Source organism: Salmo salar, chromosome 01, assembly GCF_965601325.2.
Source record: "Salmo salar chromosome 01, fSalSal1, whole genome shotgun sequence".
In the NCBI taxonomy this organism is placed as follows: domain Eukaryota; kingdom Metazoa; phylum Chordata; class Actinopteri; order Salmoniformes; family Salmonidae; genus Salmo; species Salmo salar.
Genome location: NC_138291.1, coordinates 93,597,636 through 93,614,479, shown reverse-complemented (window position 1 = coordinate 93,614,479; position 16,844 = coordinate 93,597,636).

Sequence of the window (16,844 nt, the reverse complement as noted above, 5' to 3'; positions counted from 1 at the left end):
GCGCAATTCGTGACCAAAAAATTCTAAATATTCCATTGCCGTACTTCGAAGCATGTCAACCGCTGTTTAAAATCAATTTTTATGCCATTTTTCTCATAAAAAAGCGATAATATTCCGACCGGGAATCTGCGTTTAGGTAAACAGACGAAAGAAAATAAAGCATTCGGTCGACTCGGGCACGCGCCTAAGCCCATAGTCGGCCACTTGCCAAAAGCGATAATGTGTTTCAGCCAGAGGCTGCCTCGATATCGTTCAGCTTTTTCCTGGGCTCTGAGAGCCTATGGGAGCCGTAGGAAGTGTCACGTTAGAGCAAAGATCCTCAGTCTTCAATAAAAAGAGCCAAGATGAAACATAACTTGTCAGACAGGCCACTTCCTGCATGGAATCTTCTCAGGTTTTGGCCTGCCATTTGAGTTCTGTTATACTCACAGACACCATTCAAACAGTTTTAGAAACTTTAGGGTGTTTTCTATCCAAAGCCAATAATTATATGCATATTCTAGTTACTGGGCAGGAGTAGTAACCAGATTAAATCGGGTACGTTTTTTATCCGGCCGTGTCAATACTGCCCCCTAGCCCTAACAGGTTAAATATGATCCCCAATTAGAGACAACGATGACCAGCTGCCTCTAATTGGAGATCATCCCAAAAAACATCAACATAGAAATACAACAACTAGAACCCCACATAGAAATACATAAACTTGACAAAACCCCCAACATAGAAAAAAGAAACTAGAACCAACATAGACATAAATAAACTAGACGAAACCCTCTGTCACGCCCTGACCTACTCTACCATGGAAAAATAAAAGCTTTCTATGGTCAGGACGTGACAGAGACGTTTCTTTTTTTTGTTGCTGAGTTTATATATATAAATATATATATATTTTTTAATGTGAATCACATTTTTATTTGGCGTACCCCCGACGGCATTGCGTGTACCCCTGGGGTTATGCGTACCCCAGTTTCGGAATTCCTGGTGTAACAGAATGGTTTTCCTTGTGTGGTAAGTTTTGAGAGTTATGTACGTGTCATAACCAGCCATAAATTAACACAATATATGTCACAACAGGTTTAAATAAATGTCACAACAGTGTTATGACCATATTATGACAAGTTATGACAAGTTACGTCAGCTGTTATGACATATTATGACATGGTTATTACCGTCATCCCAATCACACATCATTGCTACAGTTACTGTAGAAACACCATCATTTTTTTTTTTTTTGGGGGGGGAATATTAAAACATATGATCTACTTGCAGTGAAGCCGCTCAACATTTACATTACATTCAGTTAACTAACACTCCCATCCAGAGCGACCCACAGAAGCAAACACTTTCTTGACACTCAACCAATGTTCTGAAATCATCTGAGCTGATCCACAGTCCTAACTGAACAATGACAGCACTATTTTCCTTTCTTTAGAGGGGAGAAAGAAAAGGGAAAGAAATGAATTAGTTTTTCTGCAGGAGAAGATGTCAGGAAGAGTTAACATACATAGCTATACCCCTCAAAGCTTTCTGCTTCTGGGATTGTTTTTTTTGTTCTTGATGGAGGATGAAGCCAAAGCCCACCTTGTCTTCTGAAATAAGCAGCCACCGCTGCTGGTGAGTCACCTACCACCCCACCCCTCCTCTTTTAGGTGCCCTTTTATATTCCGCTCTGTAATGGCAATGAATTACACCGACAAAGTAAGTGCCTGCGAAGCTGTCAGGAAGACACAAGACAGCCGAGTTCAAGACGCTCTATAAATCTAGAGCAGAAAAGGAATGAATAAAATAAAACATGGATGAGATGCCACTATACTATACTGCCAGTGCCTATGGCCCCAGGTCAAAGGTAGTTAGGTACTAGGGTGCCATCTGGGATGCAGGCACTGTCTGTCTGCTGGTTTGGTCCCTGAGTGAGGAGGATCCAAGCTGGGTCTTAAAGTTTGTTATGGCTGGTGAAAGGAGCAGCAGCATGCTAATCCTGGTGAAATGCATTATGGGTGTAATGACCCATCATGTATATTTGGGCACATCTTGTCACACGCACATGCATGTACACAAAGGCAGGCACGCACACGTATGCACACACACATACACATGCACACACATATACATAGATACATACACACACATACAGTACACAAGCACAAACACAATCCTCTCCCCTGCCTGACGCTGATCAGGCTTTGGCGGAGAAGCTTTGTTTGTTTGCTAGAAAGAATAAGGGAAGGGAAAGAGGAAAGGTGGAGAGAACCCAGGACATTGAGACCTTTGTGCTGAGAATAGCCACCAATGGAGACCTAGAAAAACAGGGGACTAGTCACAAATGGCATCCTATTGTCTGTGGGACCTGGTCAAAAGTAGTGCACTATATAGAGAACAGGGAGCCATATGTACACCGACAGACATCTAGCTTAACTATACCGTCTCCTTATTGTCCAATAAGCAAATTAAACATCCTTGTGAGCACAAGGCACACCATGTTATCCTATTGACAGAACTGTGTTTAGTTTGTTCTGTAAGCTGACGCCCAGCTGTACATTGCTTGGTGTGTTTGGATACTGTAATATCATCCCTCTTTTACCTCAGGAGTGTGAGCCTATATTCAAACTGAATCTCAAATCTAAAGAGACTACCCAAGCAGCAGTTTCCCACTTGCAGTCTCTGATATAACCTGAATAACTGTCTTTGTCCTTCCTAACATCCAGATTGACCCCTTATAGCACAATTACCCAAACACAGATGGTGCATTGAAACAACAACCTTGATATAGTGATTTATTCATAACATATTGATGATAATTAGCTTCAGTACAAAGATATAAACCAGTATGATACTAATTGCCTTCTAACTGCCTTCTTTCTCAACAACCTGTGTGAGTTATTCCAGCCTGGATGTGTGCATGTGTGTGTGTGTGTGTGTGTGTGTGTGTGTGTGTGTGTGTGTGTGTGTGTTTTTTTGTTTTGGTGTTATTATTATTATTTTTATTTTTTCTATTGAGGCATCATGCTACGCTCCAGGTATCCATCATGCTACGCTCCAGGTATCCATCATGCTACGCTCCAGGTATCCATCATGCTACACTCCAGGTATCCATCATGCTACGCTCCAGGTATCCATCATGCTACGCTCCAGGTATCCATCATGCTACGCTCCAGGTATCCATCATGCTACACTCCAGGTATCCATCATTCTACGCTTCAGGTATCCATCATGCTACACTTCAGGTATCCACCATGCTACACTCCATGTATCCATGGCAAGCCAGAGATGAGAGGAAGCTGAAGTGTGTGTTTCCAATTTGGATAGAGTCCCTGGGTGAATGTGAATGGTATCTAGCCTCCACACACAGAACAGACCAGATCAGACCGGACGATCAGTCTGAAAGCCATGGGAAGCATCCAAAAGGCACACTATTCCCTATAAAGTGTATTACTTTTGACCATTGCCCATAGGGCTATATGGTATACTATAGAGGGGATAGATCCTTTGGCCTTCCAAGATGCCTTGTCCTTTGATTTTCAATGTTATCCAGCTAAGGGAATATTTATAAAATAACATTTTATGTCATAGCCTCCCTCTGCCCCTGAGAGCCAGGCCCGTCAAAAAGAATACTGGGTTGAGTTACTTAGTATTTCTAGACGTGTGAAAAAGCCAGCACTGTCATCAAACCAGGAAACAGATTTTAATGTGGGTCTGAATTGGAAGGTGAAGGTTTTTTAGAGTCCACCTTGCAGCGGTAAGACCTTGCCAAAATTACAGTGTGTTGGCAGTCCATCATCTAGCTGCAGCAGTAAGACCTTGATAAAACATGACAGTGTGTTGGCAGTCCACCATCTAGCTGCAGCGGTAAGACCTTGATAAAACATTTCAGTGTGTTGGCAGTCCACCATCTCCCTGCAGCAGTAAAACCTTGATAAAACACTACTGTGTGTTGGCAGTGCAACATCACTTCTGCAGCTCTAAGACCTTGATAAAACATTACAGTGTGTTGACAGTCCACGATCTCCCTGCAGCAGTAAGACCTTTAAAAACATTACAGTGTGTTGGCAGTCCACCATTTCCCTGCAGCAGTAAGACCTTGATAAATATTACAGTGTGTTTGCAGTCAACCATCTCGATGCAGTGGTCAGACCTTGATAAAACATTACAGTGTGTTGGCAGTCCACCATCTCGCTGCAGCGGTAAGACCTTGATAAATATTACAGTGTGTTGGCAGTCCATCATCTCCAAACAGCGGTAAGACTATGATAAAACATTACAGTGTGTTTGCAGTCCGCCATCTCCCTAAAGCAGTAACACCTTGATAAAACATTACAGTGTGTTGGCAGTCCATCATCACGCTGCAGCAGTAAAACCTAGATAAAACATTAGTGTGTTGGAAGTCCACCATCTCACCGCAGAGGTAAGACCTTGAAAAAACTGACAGTGTATTGGCAGTCCACCATCTCGATACAGTCGTAATATCTTGATAAAACATTTCAGTATGTTGGTAGTCTTCCATCTCCCTGAAGCGGTCAGACCTTGATAAAACATTACAGAGTGTTGACAGTCCACCATGTCGCAGCAGCGGTCAGACCTTGATAAAACATTACAGTGTGTTGGCAGTCCATCTCGCAGCAGCGGTCAGACCTTGATAGAACATTACAGTGTGTTGGCAGTCCACCATCTCCCTGCAGCGGTAAGACCTTGATAAATCATTACATTGTGGTGGCAGTCCATCATCTCCAAGCAGCGGTAAGACCTTGATAAAACATTACAGTCTGTTTGGCAGTCCACCATCTCCCTGCAACGGTAAGACCTTGATGAAACATTAGTGTGTTGGCAGTCAACCATCTCGATGCAGTGGTCAGACCTTGATAAAACATAACAGTGTGTTGGCAGTCCATCATCTCCAAGCAGCGGTAAGACCTTGATAAAACATTACAGTTTGTTGGCAGATCACTATATAGCTGCAGCAGTAAGACCTTGATAAAATATTACAGTGTGTTGGCAGTCCACCATTTCCCAGCAGAAGTAAGATCTTGATTAAACATTACACTGTGTTGGTAGTCCACCATTTCTCTGCAGCAGTAAGACCTTGGTAAAACATTTGTGTGTTGGCAGTCTATCATCTACAACCAGTGGTAAGACCTTGATGAAACATTACAGTGTGATGACAGTCCACCATCTCCCTGCAGCAGTAAGACCTTGATAAAACATTACATTGTGTTGGCAGTCCACCATCTCCCTGCAGCGGTAAGACCTTGATAAAAAATTACAGTGTGTGGCAGTCCACCATCACCCTGCAGCGGTAAGACCTTGATAAAACATTACAGTTTGTGGCAGTCCACCATCTCGCTGCAGCGGTAAGACCTTGATATAACATTAGTGTGTTGGCAGTCCATCATCTTGATGTAGTGGTAAGACCATGATACAACATTACAGTTTGTTGGCAGTCCACCATCTCCCTGCAGCGGTAAGACCTTCATTAAACATTAGTGTGTTGGCTGTCCACAATCTCGCTGCAGCGGTAAGACCTTTAAAAACATTATAGTGTGTGGCAGTCCACCATCTCCCTGCAGTGGTAAGACCTTGATAAAAACATTACAGTGTGTGGCAGTCCACCATCTCCCTGCAGTGGTAAAACCTTGATAAAATATTAGTGTGTTGGCAGTCCATCATCTTGATGCAGCGGTAAGACCATGATAAAACATTACATTGTGTTGGCAGTCCACCATCTCCCTGCAGCAGTGAGACCTTGATAAAATATTACGTTGTGTTGTCAGTCCATCATATCCAAGCAGCGGTAAGACCTTGATAAAAAATAACAGTGTGTTGGCAGTCCATCGTATCCAAGCAGCGGTAAGACCTTGATAAAACATAACAGTGTGTTGGCAGTCCACCATCTTCCTGCAGCGGTAAGACCTTCATTAAACATTAGTGTGTTGGCTGTCCACAATCTAGCTGCAGCGGTAAGACCTTGATAAAACATTACACTGTGTTGGTAGTCCACCATCTCCCTGCAGCGGTAGGACCTTTATAAAATATTACATTGTGTTGTCTGTCCATCATATCCAAGCAGCGGTAAGACCTTGATAAAAAAATTACAGTGTGGTGGTAGTCCACCATCACCCTGCAGTGGTAAAACCTTGATAAAACATTAGTGTGTTGGCAGTCCATCAACTTGATGCAGCGGTAAGACCATGATAAAACATTACATTGTGTTGGCAGTCCATCATATCCAAGCAGCGGTAAGACCTTGATAAAACATTACAGTGTGTTGGCAGTCCACCATCTCCCTGCAGCAGAAAAACCTTGATATAACATTACAGTGTGTTTGCTTTCCACAATCTCGCTGCAGCGGTAAGACCTTGATAAAAAATTACAGTATATTGAATCTCCCTGTAGCAGTAACACCCTGATTAAAATAACAGTGTGTTGGCAGTCCACCATCTCCCTGCAGCGGTAAGACCTTGATAAAACGCTACAGTGTGTTGGCAGTCCATCATCTCCAAGCAGCGGTAAGACCTTGATAAAACATTTCAGTGTGTTGGTAGTCCAACATCTCCCTGCAGCAGTAAGACCTTGATAAAACACTACAGTGTGTTGGCAGTCCATCATCTCCAAGCAGCGGTAAGACCTTGATAAAACACTACAGTGTGTTGGCAGTCCACCATCTCCCTACAGCGGTAAGACCTTGATGAAACATTACAGTGTGTAGGCAGTCCAAAGTCTCCCTGCAGCTTTCAGACTTTGATATTAAATTACAGTGTGTTGACAGTCCACCATCTCCCTGCAGTGGTAAGATCTTGATAAAACATTACAGTGTGTGTGCAGTCCACCATTTCTCTGCAGCAGTAGACCTTGATAAAACATTAGTGTGTTGCAGTCCACCATCTCACTGCAGCGGTAAGACCTTGATAAAACATTACATTGTGTTGGCAGTCCATCATATCCAAGCAGCGGTAAGACCTTGATAAAACATTACAGTCTGTTGACAGTCCACCATCTCCCTACAGCGGTAAGACCTTGTTAAAGCATTACAGTTTGTTGGTAGTCCACCATCTCCCTCAGCGGTAAGACCTTGATATAACATTACAGTGTGTTGGCAGTCCACCATTTCCCTGCAGTGGTAAGACCTTGATATTACATTACAGTGTGTTGGTAGTCCACCATCTCCCTCAGCGTCTAGACCTTGATAAAAAATGACAGTGTGTTGACAGTCCACCATCTCCCTGTAGCAGTAAGACCCTGATTAAAATTACAGTGTATTGGCAGACTTCCATCTCCCTGCAGCGGTAGGACCTTGATAAAATATTACGTTGTGTTGTCTGTCCATCATATCCAAGCAGCAGTAAGACCTTGATAAAAAAATTACAGTGTGGTGGTAGTCCACCATCACCCTGCAGTGGTAAAACCTTGATAAAACATTAGTGTGTTGGCAGTCCATCATCTTGATGCAGCTGTAAGACCATGATAAAACATTACATTGTGTTGGCAGTCCATCATATCCAAGCAGCGGTAAGACCTTGATAAAACGTTACAGTGTATTGTTAGTCCACCATTTCCCTGCAGCATTAAGACCTTGATAAAACATTACAGTGTGTTGGCAGTCAACCATCTCGATGCAGCGGTAAGACCTTGATAAAACGTTACAGTGTATTGTTAGTCCACCATTTCCCTGCAGCATTAAGACCTTGATAAAACATTACAGTGTGTTGGCAGTCCACCATCTCGATGCAGTGGTCAGACCTTGATAAAACGTTACAGTGTATTGTTAGTCCACCATCTCCCTGCAGCATTAAGACCTTGATAAAACATTACAGTGTGTTGGCAGTCCACCATCTCCCTGCAGCGGTAAGACCTTGATAAAACATTACAGAGTGTTTGTAGTCAACCATTTCCCTGCAGAAGTAAGACCTTGATAAAACGTTAGTGTATTGTTAGTCCACCATCTCCCTGCAGCGGTAAGACCTTGATAAAACATTACAGAGTGTTTGTAGTCAACCATTTCCCTGCAGCAGTAAGATATTGATTAAACATTACACTGTGTTGGCAGTCCACCATTTCACTGCAGCAGTAAGACCTTGGTAAAACATTTGTGTGTTGGCAGTCCATCATCTCCAAGCAGAGGTGAGACCTTGATAAAAAATTACAGTGTGTGGCAGTCCACCATCTCCCTGCAGCGGTAAGACCATGATAAAACATTACATTGTGTTGGCAGTCCACCATCTCCCTGCAGCGGTAAGACCATGATAAAACATTACATTGTGTTGGCAGTCCACCATCTCGCTGCAGCGGTAAGATCTTGGTAAAAACATTAGCTTGTTGGCAGTCCACCATCTCGCTGCAGCGGTAAGACCTTGATAAAACATTACAGTGTGTTGGCAGTCCACCATCTCCCTGCAGCGGTAACACCTTGATAAATCATTACAGTGTGTGGCAGTCCACCATCTCGCTGCAGCGGTGAGACCATGATAAAACATTACAATGTGTTGGCAGTCCACCATCTCGCTGCAGCGGTAAGATCTTGGTAAAAACATTAGCGTGATGGCAGTCCACCATCTCGATGCAGAGTTAAGACCATGATAAAACATTGCATTGTGTTGGCAGTCCACCATCTCGCTGCAGCGGTGAGACCTTGATAAAACATTACAGTGTGTTGGCAGTCCACCATCTCCCTGCAGCGGTAAGACCTTGATAAAACATTACAGTGTGTGGCAGTCCACCATCACCCTGCAGTGGTAAGACCTTGATAAAACATTACAGTGTGTGGCAGTCCACCATCTCGCTGCAGCGGTAAGACCTTGATAAAACATAACAGTGTGTTGGCAGTCCACCATCACCCTGCAGCGGTAAGACCTTTAAAAAAATGACAGTGTGTTGACAGTCAACCATCTCCCTGCAGCGGTAACATCTTGATAAAACATTACAGTGTGTTGGTAGTCCACCATCTCGCTGCAGTGGTAAGACCTTTAAAACAATTACAGTGTGTTGGCAGTCTACCATCTCCCTGCAGCGGTAAGACCTTGATAAAATGTTACAGTGTATTGTTAGTCCACCATCTCCCTGCAGCTTTAAGACCTTTATAAAACATTACAGTGTGTTGGCAGTCCACCATCTCCCTGCAGCTGTAGGACCTTGATAAAACATTTCAGTGTGTTGGTAGTCCACCATCTCCAAGCAGAGGTAAGACCTTGATGAAACATTACAGTGTGTAGGCAGTCCAAAGTCTCCCTGCAGCTTTCAGACCTTGATATTAAATGACAGTGTGTTGGCAGTCCACCATCTCCCAGCTGCGGTAAGACCTTGATAAAACATTACAGTGTGTTGACAGTCCACCATCTCACTGCAGTGGTAAGATCTTGATAAAACATTACAGTGTTTGTGCAGTCCACAATCTCCCTGCAGCGGTAAGACCTTGATAAAACATTACAGTGTGTTTGCTTTCCACAATCTCGCTGCAGCGGTGAGACCTTGATAAAAAATGACAGTGTATTGAATCTGACTGTAGCAGTAACACCCTGATTAAAATTACAGTGTGTTGGCAGTCCACCATCTCACCGCAGAGGTAAGACCTTGAAAAAACTGACAGTGTATTGGCAGTCCACCATCTCGATACAGTGGTAATATCTTGATAAAACATTTCAGTATGTTGGTAGTCTTCCATCTCCCTGAAGCGGTCAGACCTTGATAAAACATTACAGAGTGTTGACAGTCCACCATCTCGCAGCAGCGGTCAGACCTTGATAAAACATTACAGTGTGTTGGCAGTCCATCTCGCAGCAGCGGTCAGACCTTGATAGAACATTACAGTGTGTTGGCAGTCCACCATCTCCCTGCAGCGGTAAGACCTTGATAAATCATTACATTGTGGTGGCAGTCCATCATCTCCAAGCAGCGGTAAGACCTTGATAAAACATTACAGTCTGTTTGGCAGTCCACCATCTCCCTGCAACGGTAAGACCTTGATGAAACATTAGTGTGTTGGCAGTCAACCATCTCGATGCAGTGGTCAGACCTTGATAAAACATAACAGTGTGTTGGCAGTCCATCATCTCCAAGCAGCGGTAAGACCTTGATAAAACATTACAGTTTGTTGGCAGATCACTATATAGCTGCAGCAGTAAGACCTTGATAAAATATTACAGTGTGTTGGCAGTCCACCATTTCCCAGCAGAAGTAAGATCTTGATTAAACATTACACTGTGTTGGTAGTCCACCATTTCTCTGCAGCAGTAAGACCTTGGTAAAACATTTGTGTGTTGGCAGTCTATCATCTACAACCAGTGGTAAGACCTTGATGAAACATTACAGTGTGATGACAGTCCACCATCTCCCTGCAGCGGTAAGACCTTGATAAAACATTACATTGTGTTGGCAGTCCACCATCTCCCTGCAGCGGTAAGACCTTGATAAAAAATTACAGTGTGTGGCAGTCCACCATCACCCTGCAGCGGTAAGACCTTGATAAAACATTACAGTTTGTGGCAGTCCACCATCTCGCTGCAGCGGTAAGACCTTGACATAACATTAGTGTGTTGGCAGTCCATCATCTTGATGTAGTGGTAAGACCATGATACAACATTACAGTTTGTTGGCAGTCCACCATCTCCCTGCAGCGGTAAGACCTTCATTAAACATTAGTGTGTTGGCTGTCCACAATCTCGCTGCAGCGGTAAGACCTTTAAAAACATTATAGTGTGTGGCAGTCCACCATCTCCCTGCAGTGGTAAGACCTTGATAAAAACATTACAGTGTGTGGCAGTCCACCATCTCCCTGCAGTGGTAAAACCTTGATAAAATATTAGTGTGTTGGCAGTCCATCATCTTGATGCAGCGGTAAGACCATGATAAAACATTACATTGTGTTGGCAGTCCACCATCTCCCTGCAGCAGTGAGACCTTGATAAAATATTACGTTGTGTTGTCAGTCCATCATATCCAAGCAGCGGTAAGACCTTGATAAAAAATAACAGTGTGTTGGCAGTCCATCGTATCCAAGCAGCGGTAAGACCTTGATAAAACATAACAGTGTGTTGGCAGTCCACCATCTTCCTGCAGCGGTAAGACCTTCATTAAACATTAGTGTGTTGGCTGTCCACAATCTAGCTGCAGCGGTAAGACCTTGATAAAACATTACACTGTGTTGGTAGTCCACCATCTCCCTGCAGCGGTAGGACCTTTATAAAATATTACATTGTGTTGTCTGTCCATCATATCCAAGCAGCGGTAAGACCTTGATAAAAAAATTACAGTGTGGTGGTAGTCCACCATCACCCTGCAGTGGTAAAACCTTGATAAAACATTAGTGTGTTGGCAGTCCATCAACTTGATGCAGCGGTAAGACCATGATAAAACATTACATTGTGTTGGCAGTCCATCATATCCAAGCAGCGGTAAGACCTTGATAAAACATTACAGTGTGTTGGCAGTCCACCATCTCCCTGCAGCAGAAAAACCTTGATATAACATTACAGTGTGTTTGCTTTCCACAATCTCGCTGCAGCGGTAAGACCTTGATAAAAAATTACAGTATATTGAATCTCCCTGTAGCAGTAACACCCTGATTAAAATAACAGTGTGTTGGCAGTCCACCATCTCCCTGCAGCGGTAAGACCTTGATAAAACGCTACAGTGTGTTGGCAGTCCATCATCTCCAAGCAGCGGTAAGACCTTGATAAAACATTTCAGTGTGTTGGTAGTCCAACATCTCCCTGCAGCAGTAAGACCTTGATAAAACACTACAGTGTGTTGGCAGTCCATCATCTCCAAGCAGCGGTAAGACCTTGATAAAACACTACAGTGTGTTGGCAGTCCACCATCTCCCTACAGCGGTAAGACCTTGATGAAACATTACAGTGTGTAGGCAGTCCAAAGTCTCCCTGCAGCTTTCAGACTTTGATATTAAATTACAGTGTGTTGACAGTCCACCATCTCCCTGCAGTGGTAAGATCTTGATAAAACATTACAGTGTGTGTGCAGTCCACCATTTCTCTGCAGCAGTAGACCTTGATAAAACATTAGTGTGTTGCAGTCCACCATCTCACTGCAGCGGTAAGACCTTGATAAAACATTACATTGTGTTGGCAGTCCATCATATCCAAGCAGCGGTAAGACCTTGATAAAACATTACAGTCTGTTGACAGTCCACCATCTCCCTACAGCGGTAAGACCTTGTTAAAGCATTACAGTTTGTTGGTAGTCCACCATCTCCCTCAGCGGTAAGACCTTGATATAACATTACAGTGTGTTGGCAGTCCACCATTTCCCTGCAGTGGTAAGACCTTGATATTACATTACAGTGTGTTGGTAGTCCACCATCTCCCTCAGCGTCTAGACCTTGATAAAAAATGACAGTGTGTTGACAGTCCACCATCTCCCTGTAGCAGTAAGACCCTGATTAAAATTACAGTGTGTTGGCAGACTTCCATCTCCCTGCAGCGGTAGGACCTTGATAAAATATTACGTTGTGTTGTCTGTCCATCATATCCAAGCAGCAGTAAGACCTTGATAAAAAAATTACAGTGTGGTGGTAGTCCACCATCACCCTGCAGTGGTAAAACCTTGATAAAACATTAGTGTGTTGGCAGTCCATCATCTTGATGCAGCTGTAAGACCATGATAAAACATTACATTGTGTTGGCAGTCCATCATATCCAAGCAGCGGTAAGACCTTGATAAAACGTTACAGTGTATTGTTAGTCCACCATTTCCCTGCAGCATTAAGACCTTGATAAAACATTACAGTGTGTTGGCAGTCAACCATCTCGATGCAGCGGTAAGACCTTGATAAAACGTTACAGTGTATTGTTAGTCCACCATTTCCCTGCAGCATTAAGACCTTGATAAAACATTACAGTGTGTTGGCAGTCCACCATCTCGATGCAGTGGTCAGACCTTGATAAAACGTTACAGTGTATTGTTAGTCCACCATCTCCCTGCAGCATTAAGACCTTGATAAAACATTACAGTGTGTTGGCAGTCCACCATCTCCCTGCAGCGGTAAGACCTTGATAAAACATTACAGAGTGTTTGTAGTCAACCATTTCCCTGCAGAAGTAAGACCTTGATAAAACGTTAGTGTATTGTTAGTCCACCATCTCCCTGCAGCGGTAAGACCTTGATAAAACATTACAGAGTGTTTGTAGTCAACCATTTCCCTGCAGCAGTAAGATATTGATTAAACATTACACTGTGTTGGCAGTCCACCATTTCACTGCAGCAGTAAGACCTTGGTAAAACATTTGTGTGTTGGCAGTCCATCATCTCCAAGCAGAGGTGAGACCTTGATAAAAAATTACAGTGTGTGGCAGTCCACCATCTCCCTGCAGCGGTAAGACCATGATAAAACATTACATTGTGTTGGCAGTCCACCATCTCCCTGCAGCGGTAAGACCATGATAAAACATTACATTGTGTTGGCAGTCCACCATCTCGCTGCAGCGGTAAGATCTTGGTAAAAACATTAGCTTGTTGGCAGTCCACCATCTCGCTGCAGCGGTAAGACCTTGATAAAACATTACAGTGTGTTGGCAGTCCACCATCTCCCTGCAGCGGTAACACCTTGATAAATCATTACAGTGTGTGGCAGTCCACCATCTCGCTGCAGCGGTGAGACCATGATAAAACATTACAATGTGTTGGCAGTCCACCATCTCGCTGCAGCGGTAAGATCTTGGTAAAAACATTAGCGTGATGGCAGTCCACCATCTCGATGCAGAGTTAAGACCATGATAAAACATTGCATTGTGTTGGCAGTCCACCATCTCGCTGCAGCGGTGAGACCTTGATAAAACATTACAGTGTGTTGGCAGTCCACCATCTCCCTGCAGCGGTAAGACCTTGATAAAACATTACAGTGTGTGGCAGTCCACCATCACCCTGCAGTGGTAAGACCTTGATAAAACATTACAGTGTGTGGCAGTCCACCATCTCGCTGCAGCGGTAAGACCTTGATAAAACATAACAGTGTGTTGGCAGTCCACCATCACCCTGCAGCGGTAAGACCTTTAAAAAAATGACAGTGTGTTGACAGTCAACCATCTCCCTGCAGCGGTAACATCTTGATAAAACATTACAGTGTGTTGGTAGTCCACCATCTCGCTGCAGTGGTAAGACCTTTAAAACAATTACAGTGTGTTGGCAGTCTACCATCTCCCTGCAGCGGTAAGACCTTGATAAAATGTTACAGTGTGTTGGCAGTCCACCATCTCCCTGCAGCGGTAGGACCTTGATAAAACATTTCAGTGTGTTGGTAGTCCACCATCTCCAAGCAGAGGTAAGACCTTGATGAAACATTACAGTGTGTAGGCAGTCCAAAGTCTCCCTGCAGCTTTCAGACCTTGATATTAAATGACAGTGTGTTGGCAGTCCACCATCTCCCAGCTGCGGTAAGACCTTGATAAAACATTACAGTGTGTTGACAGTCCACCATCTCACTGCAGTGGTAAGATCTTGATAAAACATTACAGTGTTTGTGCAGTCCACAATCTCCCTGCAGAGGTAAGACCTTGATAAAACATTACAGTGTGTTTGCTTTCCACAATCTCGCTGCAGCGGTGAGACCTTGATAAAAAATGACAGTGTATTGAATCTGACTGTAGCAGTAACACTCTGATTAAAATTACAGTGTGTTGGCAGTCCACCATCTCCCTGCAGCGGTAAGACCTTGATAAAACATTACAGTGTGTGGCAGTCCACCATCTCGCTGCAGCGGTAAGACCTTGATAAAACATTACAGTGTGTGGCAGTCCACCATCACCCTGAAGCGGTAAAACCTTTAAAAAAATTACAGTGTGTTGGCAGTCCACCATCTCCCTGCAGCGGTAAGACCTTGATAAAACGCTACAGTGTGTTGTTAGTCCACCATCTCCCTGCAGCAGGAAGACCTTGATAAAACATTACAGTGTGTTGGCAGTCCATCATCGCCAAGCAGCGGTAAGACCTTGATAAAACATTTCAGTGTGTTGGTAGTCCACCATCTCCCTACAGCGGTAAGACCTTGATGAAACATTACAGTGTGTAGGCAGTCCAAAGTCTCCCTGCAGCTTTCAGACTTTGATATTAAATTACAGTGTGTTGACAGTCCACCATCTCCCTGCAGCAGTAAGACCTTGATAAAACATTACAGTGTGTTGGCAATCCATCATCTCCAAGCAATGGTAAGACCTTGATACATTACAGTGTGTTGACAGTCCACCATCTCCCTGCAGTGGTAAGATCTTGATAAAACATTACATTGTGTTGGCAGTCCATCATATCCAAGCAATGGTAAGACCTTGATAAAACATTACAGTCTGTTGACAGTCCACCATCTCCCTGCAGCGGTAAGACCTTGTTAAAACATTTCAGTGTGTTGGCAGTCCACCATCTCCCTGCAGCAGTAAGACCTTGATAAAACATTACAGTGTGTTGGCAATCCATTATCTCCAAGCAATGGTAAGACCTTGATACATTACAGTGTGTTGACAGTCCACCATCTAACTGCAGCAGTAAGACCTTGATAAAACATTACAGTGTGTTGGCAATCCATTATCTCCAAGCAATGGTAAGACCTTGATACATTACAGTGTGTTGACAGTCCACCATCTCCCTGCAGTGGTAAGATCTTGATAACACATTACAGTGTGTGTGCAGTCCACCATTTCTCTGCAGCAGTAGACCTTGATAAAACATTAGTGTGTTGGCAGTCCACCATCTCACTGCAGCGGTAAGACCTTGATAAAACATTACATTGTGTTGGCAGTCCATCATATCCAAGCAGCGTTAAGACCTTGATAAAACATTACAGTCTGTTGACAGTCCACCATCTCCTGCAGCGGTAAGACATTGTTAAAACATTACAGTTTGTTGGTAGTCCACCATCTCCCTCAGGAGTAAGACCTTGATATAACATTACAGTGTGTTGGCAGTCCACCATTTCCCTGCAGTGGTAAGACCTTGATATAACATTACAGTGTGTTGGTAGTCCACCATCTCCCTCAGCGTCTAGACCTTGATATAACATTAGTGTGCTGGCAGTCCACCATCTCCCTGCGGCGGTAAGACCTTGATAAAACATTACAGTGTGTTGGCTTTCCACAATGTCGCTGCAGCGGTAAGACCTTGATAAAAAATTACAGTGTGTTGACAGTCCACCATCTCCCTGTAGCAGTAAGACCCTGATTAAAATGACAGTGTGTTGGCAGACTTCCATCTCCATACAGCGGTAAGACCTTGATAAAACATTACAGTTTGATGGCAGTACACCATCTCCCTGCAGCGGTAAGACCTTGAAATATTACAGTGTGTCGTCAGTCCTAAGTCTCCCTGCAGATTTAAGACCTTGATATTAATTATATTACAGTGTTTTGACAGTCCACCATCTCCCTGCAGTGGTAAGATCTTGATAAAACAATACAGTGTGTTGGCAGTCCACCATTTCTCTGCAACAGTAAGACCTTGATAAAACATTACAGTGTGTTGGCAGTCCACCATCTCCCTGCAGCGGTAAGACCTTGATAAAACACTACAGTGTGTTGGCAGTCCACCATCTCCCTGCAGCAGAAAAACCTTGATAAAACATTACAGTGTGTTGGCAGTCCACCATCTCCCTGCAGCGGTAAGACCTTGATAAAACATAACAGTGTGTTGAGAGTCCACCATCTCCCTGCAGCAGAAAAACCTTGATACAACATTACAGTGTGTTGACAGTCCACAATCTCGCTGCAGTGGTAAGACCATGATAAAAAATAACGTTGTGTTGTCTGTCCATCATATCCAAGCATCAGTAAGACCTTGATGAAACATTACAGTGTGTTGGCAGTCCATCATCTCCAAGCAGCGGTAAGACCTTGAAATATTACAGTGTGTTTGCAGTCCAA